This window comes from Hippopotamus amphibius, chromosome 1, assembly GCF_030028045.1.
Source record: "Hippopotamus amphibius kiboko isolate mHipAmp2 chromosome 1, mHipAmp2.hap2, whole genome shotgun sequence".
Taxonomy (NCBI): Eukaryota; Metazoa; Chordata; class Mammalia; order Artiodactyla; family Hippopotamidae; genus Hippopotamus; species Hippopotamus amphibius.
The window spans coordinates 94,946,451-94,956,811 of NC_080186.1; positions in this window are offsets into that span (position 1 = coordinate 94,946,451).

A 10,361-nucleotide genomic window follows, 5' to 3' on the forward strand; every position below is an offset into this window, starting at 1 on the left:
ATTATTTCAATGTTAAAGAAAACAGCTCTTCTCAATTAGTTTTCCAGTTACTACGTGTTTGAATTTACTTGTCTTCGTCTTTGAGATGTGTAAGAAATAAACCAGTTATTAGAAAATGTGCACCATATGCGGAACTGAGAAAGCCCCAAATAATCATAAAGTCGTCATTTTGTGGCCCATTACCCTGCAGAAGATACTACCTTTGATGGATGCCTAGTTGATTGCAGCCAGGTGGAGGATGGGAACCAACTGACAATTGAATTCTATTTGAATTCATATTACCTCAGAGACACTGTCACATTTTTTAAATAGAATAGACAGTCAAGACCAGATAATGCTAAGACACAGATGATAAAGGGAAATATGGTCCCTTGCACCATTCTCATTATCAGAAAGGAGAGAACACGTCAGCTCCTCTGGAGAACCCAAGCTTTTTGGAGCAGTGAATTGTTTTTAAAAATGTCTCACTGAGTAAATGAAGGGAGAAAATAATGTCCTTTAAAAATTCCTAAAGTCATTGCAATAACAGGAAAGTCTGCTTCTTGTCAGTTGTTTTGTTACAGTGGAGGCCAAAAAGCTGAAACACAACTCAGCCAAGGCAGTTGCGAAGGGCTAAGATAACACAAGCACAGCGGCTGCTTGTTCCAGCATATTCCAAGGAGAGAAGTTAACGTGACTGGAAGAGTAACTGAAACAAACATCCTTCAAACACGCTTCCCCAAATACCACTTGGCATTTAGGTAGGTACGGGATGGCAGAGTTTCCCAGCGCATGCTCACTGAAGAGAATCCAGGAAGCTAATATTCTGAGCGGCTAGATCTACACATGATTTAAAAAACAAGTGAGCAGATAGTAAAGTTACATTTCTTAAGAAAATTAAAGAATCTAAATAGAAAGCAGGACAAATACTCCAATGGTTCCTGCAAGGAAACTCAGAATTTTCCTCAAGAAATGGTTCTGGGGGTGTCAAGTTCAATACGGTAAACCCAGGGAAAACCTGTGTCTTCTCTACCTCTCTACCTTCTGAGACCTGATGATAACATGGAAACAAACCCAGAACGATAAAGGGAACAGGAGAGTTGCCACTGGGTGAGGGATTAAAACAAATATGTGGAAGATGGAAAGAAACTGAAACCTGTGGTTAGATAAGAAAGAATGGGTAGCTCAGAATGTGCAAGAAGAGAGGGTCAGTCTCCACGGCAGAAACCTGCAGAAGCTTCAGGCGGAGTGAGCAGGTACCTTGGGGGCAGGAGGCAAACAGGAGGCTACACCAGAGGGAATGTTTGAAAATGTGTCTAGTACATAGTACATGACTGCCTCAGACACCTGCCTACACTCCCTACCCTCTTCACCCATTCCTAAATACATGGAATACCACCTAGCATTTGACGTCTGCTCCCACCACCACCACGAAAAAAAAAAAAAAGGTTTCTTATCCTGAAAAATTGAATAAACTGATTGCAGAGAATTAGAAATGCTAAGGCTGGATGCCAGTGCCCCAAGTACAGCTCTCCCCATTCTTGCATGTTGGAGTGCCAAATCTCCCCCACAAAAACTAAAAGGCTCCAGCATTCTTACCCTAAAATGAATGCACCAGTGGATAAGTCTATTTATAGAGACAGCAGCTGGCTGTCTATCAAGAATTTGTGCTCCTCATTCCTTAGTGTGATGCTTCTTCTGGGGAGTGACTGCCCAGCCAGGGACTTCGTTTTTCAGCCTCTCTTGCACTCAGGGTGTAGTCTACCTAAATGTGGGTAGAAGTGACGTGTGTCACTTCCAGACCAGAGCTTTTGAGAAAACAGTTGTGCCTTTTCAGTTTCTTGTTTAATCTCTGGCAGCAGAAAGCAGAAGGCACCAAGACGCAAGGTGATGCTGGCAGCACCAGTGGAAGGAGCCTGGGGCTTGAATCACCACATGCAAGAAAGCTACCTGCCAATCAGAAAAACTTGTGACAGATGAGAAACAAACATCTATGGCATAAAGCCATTGCAATCCGGAGGTTTCTTTGGGTAACCCAATAACAATTATTGGGTAATCCAATAATCAATTATCCCTTCTATATGCACAGAGCTATCCCACAGGAAGACAGCCCTATATATACAACAGTAAGAAACTCCTAAAAGCTATCTAGAACAGTCTCATTCATAAATATGATGGGCAAATAAATATCACAAGATCACAAGAAAGAAAACAAGCAAAATTAAAAGAGAAAGACCAATATAAATAGTACTGATCTTAGGGGAAAGGCACAAATTATCTATGGAATAGACAAACATTAAAAATTTTAAATTAGCATCATCAGAGAGATTTGAAAAAATATTGCTTCCACAAAGTCAGAATTGGGTACTCTTACCTCTCACCCCAATCTCCCCCACACACCAAAATAAAAATCCAAAAGGAGAAAACTTCTTGGAAATTAATCATATGATTGCTGAAATTTTAAAAATCAGTAGGAGTTGGAAAACAAAGTCTAGGACCTTTCATAGAACATAAAACAAAAGAAAAAATGAAAGAAAACTTTAAAGATGAAACAAAATCCAGAAGGTCCAACATCCAGCAAACAGAAGTTTAAAAAAAAAAAACCAGGGAAGAATGAATATCTATATTCAGAAATACGTGTATATATATATATATACACACACTATATATTTGCCTAGGAGCAGTGGATGATTAATTCTCACACAGTGAATGCAAAGAGGGCTTTCAGTAACTAAATGAACTTATTAAAATGTTTACTGAGCAATGTCAAGATGATATATACTAATATTCTCAGAAAAAAATACAGTTATGCTGAGTAGCTTGGATTTGGATCAAAAATCAAGATTATAATTACCCTGATATTTTGAAAATACAAATAAAATGTAACTTTCCAAACAAACCCATTCAATAACCATGGTCACACTAGATTTCATTCTAATTTTTAAAAAATGTTTAGATAATCACATAATATCTAGTCTTCAACACAGTGAATTCCATTTTGTTAAGGAAAAAAAATAATAGAAAACAAGTAGTCCTGGGATTTTCCTGGTGGTCCAGTGGTTGAGAATCTGCCTTCCAATGCAGGGGATGCGGGTTCCATCCCCTGGTCGGGTAACTAAGATCCCACATGCCACAGGGCAACTAAGCCCATGCACCACAACTCTAGCGCCCGTGCGCCACAACTAGAGAGAAGCTCATGCACCGCATGCCGCAACTGAGACCTGATGCAGCCAAAAATAAATAAATAAATATTTTTAAAAAGTAGTCCTTAAATTTTCTTAGCTCTTCATAACGTTATATAAAATTAAAGTTTTGCTTCCATATATATGTGTGTATGTGTATAATATATAAATTACACACACACACATACACACACACACACACACACACACACACACACACACACAGGTGAGTCAAAGATTATCCACACTCTGGCTATAGAATTTTTGACTCATCCTTGTGCATGCACATATATATCTATATATAGAGAGAGGAGATATATATATATATCTCCTCCAGAGTTAAAGAAAATCATAAGATAAGTATTCCTAGTAAAGGAGTTAAATGAGTGCCAAGCAAGAGGAATGAAAAAAGACCATCTAGACACAACATTATGAAATTTTGGAACACCAAATATTGAGATTTTTTAATTTATTAATTAATGGGTTTTATCATGGTAAGAACACATAATGCAAGATCTGCCTTCTTGGCAAATTGTAAACTTATAGGCACACTTGTAGGCAGATCTCTAGAATTCATTCATCTTAGTAACTGAAACTTTATACTCACTGAACAGCAACTCCCCATTTTCCTCTCCCTCCAGCCCCTGGTAACCACCATCTTACTCTCTGCTTCTATGAATTTGACTATTTTAGATACCTAATGCAAGTGGAATCACACAGCATTAAAATCACAAAAACTTTAAACTTTTGTGACTGGCTTATTTCCCTTAGCATAACGTCCTCAAGGTTCATTCACATTGTTACATATGGCAGGATTTCCTTCTTTTTTATGGCTTAATAATATTCCATTGTATTCTTTTTTTTTTTTTTTTAATCCATTAATCCATTGATGTACATTTAGGTTCTTTCCACATCTTGGCTATTGTGAATAATGCTGCAATGAACATGAGAGGAGACGATTTTATAAAGCCTTTAGAGAGGAAGAGAAAAAAAGGTCACTAACCAAAGAACAGGAGTAAACTTACATCTAACTTCTTATCCGTAATTGTCTTCGCTAGAAGGCAGTGGAGCAATACCTTCACAGTTCTGATGGGGGGAAAGTGTTTGAATATAGAATTCCATGCTCTGCCAAACTATAAATCGACGTGAAGTCATACTAAAGACATTTTCAGATTTACAAGCACTCGGAAATTTCATCTCCCATCTGTTTTTTATGATGCAGGTTTTTAAAAATATGTTCCAGAGAAGTGAGGTGCAAACCAACAAAGAGGAAGATATGGAATGTAAAAAAGAGTGGAATGAACCCAGGAGTCTAATGCAAAACAATTCCAGGGTGAGGCTGTGCATTGAGTTTACAAAACAAGCTAAATCAGAGTAAGAAGTTAATGGGCCTCGAGTACAATATCTTCAAGAAGGAAAATGAAATTTAGTCTTTGCAAAAGATAGAATGACTGTGGAAATGGATGATATCAGCAATACGGTAAAGAAAACATTTTTTTTCAACAAGATAAAAAAAAGACAATTGGAAATTCCAGGAGAGACAAACAAGAATTGCATTTCTAAAAACTCATAACCAAATATGAAGCCAGCTAAAATGTGGCATAATTTTAAGCAATTTATGAAATTATAAGAGAATGTAATTTGGATACTAGAACATTCTTCTTCAAAGAGCCCAGAGGTTATGACCTTGGACCTCTAAAAAAAGAAACAATTTGTATACATTATTTGGCAATGCAGTGAACAATAATTAAATAATCATAATAATATAAATTGGGGAAAAGGTTGATTTTTAACTTTCAGAATCAACCTATAAACAAGAATGAATTCGGCATTAACCTTAAAAATGTAAAAACAAAAGTATAGTTGACAAAACATGGTATGTAGAAGAGTGGAAGGTGGGAAAAAAGGAGCTACTGGTCTCATCAAAGTATGTCCAGAATGTGACTGCTTCTCACAAATTCCATGAGCTCTCCCTGCTCAGAACTCCCATCACCTCTGTCTGGGTTACTGCAATAGCCTCCCAACTAGCCTCCCTACTTCCACCAATACCTTCCTACTTCCACCAATGCCTTCCTACACTTATTCTCCACATAGAAGCTATACAAATCCTTCTAAATACAAGTCAGACCATGTATACTTCTCTGCTCAAAACCTTGCAATGGCTTCCCATCGCACTCAGAGCACAGAGAAACGCCTTACATTGGTCTATGTGGCCCTACATCATCTTACCTGCTGTTATCTCTCAGACCTCATTGCCTGCCACATGGGCCTTTGCTCACTCCATTCCAGCCATACTAGCCTCCATGCAAAGCCCTGAATGTGCCGGGCACAGTCCAGCTTTGGGGCTTCTGTTATTTCATCTGCCTGAAACGCTCTTCTGTAAAACAATTCACGTGGATAACTTCCTCTCTGCCTTTAAATCTTTGCTCAAACGTAACCTCTCAATGAGGCCAAATCTGACCACCCTATTTAAAATTGTCACTCCCACCTCCCTGATTCCTGATCCCTTTTTACCTTGTTCTACTTTTCTTTTTCATTGAACTTAACATCTACAGTATAGTTTGTCTCAATATCCCTCTCCTCATTTGAATGTCAGCGCCAATGAGGCTGGGATCTTTGTTTTGTCCACTGAGCACTTAGAATAGTGCCTATTACCATAGTGGGTGTTCTGTAAATCCTTAAATGAGTAAATAGGAGTCAAGAGATTATATAAGGCTGACGGGACAAAACCTGAAGGTTTAAGTATTTTATTTAGAAATATAAAAGCAACAGAAAAGAAAACTGTGATGGTAACAATCAAAATCCAGAAGGGATAGCTAAATTCTTATTTTTATTACATGCAGTGAATAGATAATGTTTTTTAAATTGAGAAACTAAGTGGCAGCAACAGCATATAATTAAAAGCTTGGAAATGATTACTAGCATACTAAAAATAAAAAGTTACTAAGAAGTGGCTGCTACCTCCATGTGTGTATATATATGTCTGGTACAAACACAGAAACAAAGAGTTGAAGGATACACACCAGATTACTAGCCATTGTAACCTCTCAGGACATAAAGGGATATAAAATAAAAAGGAATAAAAGGGTAAAAATCAGTAATTACTAAAAAATGGTTTTAATCCTTTTACCAAATAAAGGAGGGTTGTTTGCCTCTGAAAAGTGGGACTGAGAAGTGGGGCAAAGAACTATTGTTTTTCAGTATAAATTCTTCAATAATATTTTACTTTTACCATGTACATGTATTACTGTGATAAAATTGAAAGAGGAAATTAATTTTAAAAAGAAGGAAAAGAATAAACAGGTCTAGGTTCACTCTAACACATAAACAAATACCCAGTAGATTCCCCAAATACCATCATGGCCAAGATAAGGCTGGCTTGGAAATTTTCAAAGTAGATGTTACCAATTGGTCACCATGGTTATAGAAAATAAAATGAGATGAAATAACACTAAACATTTGATTTTCAGCACTTTGACTTTCTGATAATACCTGTATAGATTTTAAAATGTTCATCTAAAATAGTCTCTATTTGGGACTTCCCTGGTGATCCAGTGGTTAAGAATCCTCCTTTCAATGCAGGGGACACAGGTTCAATCCCTGGTCAGGTAACTAAGATCCCACATGCACGGGACAACTAAGCCCATGCACTGTAAAGCCCACAACCAGACAGCCCACATGCTGCAACTACTGAGCCCATACACTCTGGAGCCCGCACACTCTGGAGCCCTCACACCACAACTAAAGAGCCCGCATGCCTCAACTACGGAGCCAGTGTGCTCTGGAGCCCATGTGCCACAACTAGAGAGAAGCCCGCCGCCATAACAAAGAGCCAACGTGCCACAGTGAAGGCCCCGAGTACTGCAACTAAGACCCGATGCAGCCAAATAAATAAATAAATATATATATTTTTTAGCTCTTTATTGAAATATAATTGCTTTACACTCTTGTACCAGCTTATGAGGTACACCAAAGTCAGTCAGCTGTATTTATACACATACCCCCGTATCCCCTCCCTCCCGTGACTACCCCCCACCCTCCCCGACCCGGCCCTCTAAGGCATCACCCATCATCGAGTTGATCTGCCTTTGTTATACAGCAACTTCCCACTGGCTATTTTACAGTTGGTAGTATATATATGTCTATGCTACTCTCTCACTTTTTAATTAATTAATTAATTAATTAATCTCTATTTGAAAGCAACGGCTTCCTCTCATATCCACCTGACAGCTGCTAGAGAAATTAGTCCAGTATTTTAGCATTTGACCTTATTTTCTCCTTTCTGGAGCATGTGGGTTGGCTTTGCCTTGCCGAAAGCAAAAGTAACACGCCAAACCAAACATTTGTCACTAGCAGCAGGAGATTTATTACTTTTACCTAAAAGAGTGTTTGTTAGAACAGAAATAGAGTAATCATTAAACCAAGATGAGGCCCAGCCCGGACCGATGTTGTAACCCTAGACACCAAGGTCTCAGGGAACAACCTGCTTCTTCCCACTCTCACAGAGCCCTGAAGGACGCAGCCTCTCCTTCTGGAGTGCTGTCAAGAAGGAGAACTGGGACGAAGGTTCTGATGATGAGGGGATATACACACCTACACAGGGTTCTACAAAACTCAAGGGCTGAAACGAAAAATGGCCCTTATGGTCAGCCCTAGAATCTGATACCAATATTCTCCCAATCCCTAGCAGGCCTGGAGGGGGAGATAAAGACAGTTCCTGGCCAGACCTCAGGCAAAAGAGAAATTCTGGTTCTCAGCACTGATTGTATCACCAGAGGGCGGGGGTGGGGTTGGAGGTGGGGTAAGTGGGGGTGGAGAGAACACGAGGAGTTAATACCAAAGAACAAAGTGTTCCTTTATCTCCACAGTTTGCCTTTAGAATGGGAATCTTGCTGTTAACCCTGGTTAAAGATTAACTTACTGCAGCAAAGGTAAGGTGACACGCCACTCAAGGCATTTAAACCAGTAAGTGCTAATATTGTATCTGTGCATTTCTGTGTGTGCTTTGAGAAAAGGTCTGAAGACCATATTGCAGCCCCCACTGGGTAAATTTATTATGTAGTTTATTAAGTTTATTACGCATGGCACAATTACATTTTGGAGGACATCTGTCAAAGACAACAATGTTCGTTTCAGAAGTGTTAATATTATGCCATTTTTCCCCTAACAATGTTTATTATACAAGGATTGATTGCCGATTGAGGTCAGTCTTGGTTCTTGAAAGAAAAACCGTATTATCACATAATTATTTACCTATTCCTGTGACGCCCAAATCTTTCAATGCTGTTAAAATGTAGCCTTTTAAAGCGTCAGTAACCAGGAATCCCTACGAAGCCTATTTGCAATTCCTGCCCTCAATCTCAGTGATCTCAATTCTATCCAGGTGTCCAAACTAGAACCCTGGGAGCAATTCTTGCCCTCTCTCTCTACCTTACTCTTCCTGTGTGATCACCCCCTACAGAGTCCTAGCCTGTAATTCTAACATACATCGTGAACCTTTTCATGCTCTCTAGTTAAACATATACCTGCTCACCACTATCTCTCAGTTGCACTGTTACAATAATAGTTTTTGAAGTGAAAATAGTAACAAACATTTCATAATACTTACTATGGGTCAAGCACCCCTCTAAGCACTTTACATATATTAGCTCATTTATTCCTCTCACAACCCTATAAGATGTTCTAGTACACCAACCACTTCAGGATGAAGAAACATGCACAGAGAAGTTCAGTGACTTGCCCAAAGTCACACATCTGCAAAGTTAAGAAGCCAGCAATCACCTCCTAAGTCACACGTTCCATTCACACCTGTCATCCATCGATCTGATGTCCAGTCAGCAGCCAGTGTGATTATCTGAAACACTTAACTCTCACCAGAACCAGAAACTCCCTTAAGGTGAGAACAGAAAACAGCTTTATTCTTTTCTTCCTGAAAGCCTGATCAAACCAGCTCTGCAGGACAGGTTCTTTCCTAGTACCTAGGAGAAGTGCCTTGACTTTTTTGGTGCTCTCAGTTAATACAAATTCTTCTTTTTAGTCACAAAGTAGTCCCGTTTCAATAATAAAAATACCTAGTCCAGTGTGTTTGTCAAAGCCTGAATTTCATTACGGTTAATGCTTCCTCCCACCAACCCCCCAAACTGCTTGGGCTGGAGGCCTTGGTTGTGGGGATCAGCTCCTATCTTCTTGCCCTTTTCCTCTTCATTCTCTCAGCTGGCCTTAGGCCAGCCAGGGGTAGAGGAGCCAGAGAAGGAAGAGAGATAAGGAAAGCTCTTCTTTGACCGGCACAGATATAACCTAGCATTGGTATACTCTCGCTGAGGCAGATGTTTACAATTGACTCTTGCTCTAAGTGTTGTTTTTATGAGCACCTTGGATATTCCGCTGTGAACTCTGAGCACAGCTTCCTTGAAGCAGGCAAGGTGTCCACCTAAGCTGGACACTTCTACCCCCACCCCACCCCCAGCCTCACCTTCAGCCTCTGAATCTGATTGCACGTCTCCAGCCTCTTTCTGCTAAGGTTGGCTGGTTTAGGCAGAAGGCGTCTCAGGCATGATCCTTTTTAAATGACCCCAGGCATAAATTCCCACCAAGGGTTTCTACCTTTAAGATGCCAACGAAAGGATTAAAGTCACTTTCCAAATACAGTTCTTTATTCTAATGCCGGCAAACTTTTCCAGGTATTTCTGTGTTCCATGGAATCCAGAGGATGCAAGTCGGATTCTCCATGTTGTCTCCCTAAAGCCTTCCTCACTAAGCCTGAGGCGAAGTAAAAAAACCTGTCCTACCAGTCTCCTGGCGGTGTAGGGAAGACTCGTTACATGCTGAAGATTCTCTCCATGAGAATCTTCCAAATCTCAACTAGCTCCTTAACCCCTCCAGTTTTAGCCCTTGGATAGCCTTAAGATAGGCAGGGGAGTACGTATCCACAGAACTGGTTTTTAGACCTTCTTGTAATTCTGGCATGGATGATCTGATACTAACTAACACTGAACTTTGAACTATGGTGATAAGTGGGGCTTTCAGCTTAAAGTGGGTTAGAAAGAGTCCCATTTTAACATCTGGTAAAATATTATTGTCTTTGCATTGCTATTCGGATGAAATGCTAACTCCTTAACGTTTTATATGGAGCGCTGTGTGATGTGGCCCCTGCCTACCTCTCCAGCCTTGTCTCCTGTCACTCTTCCCTGGGCTCAGCCA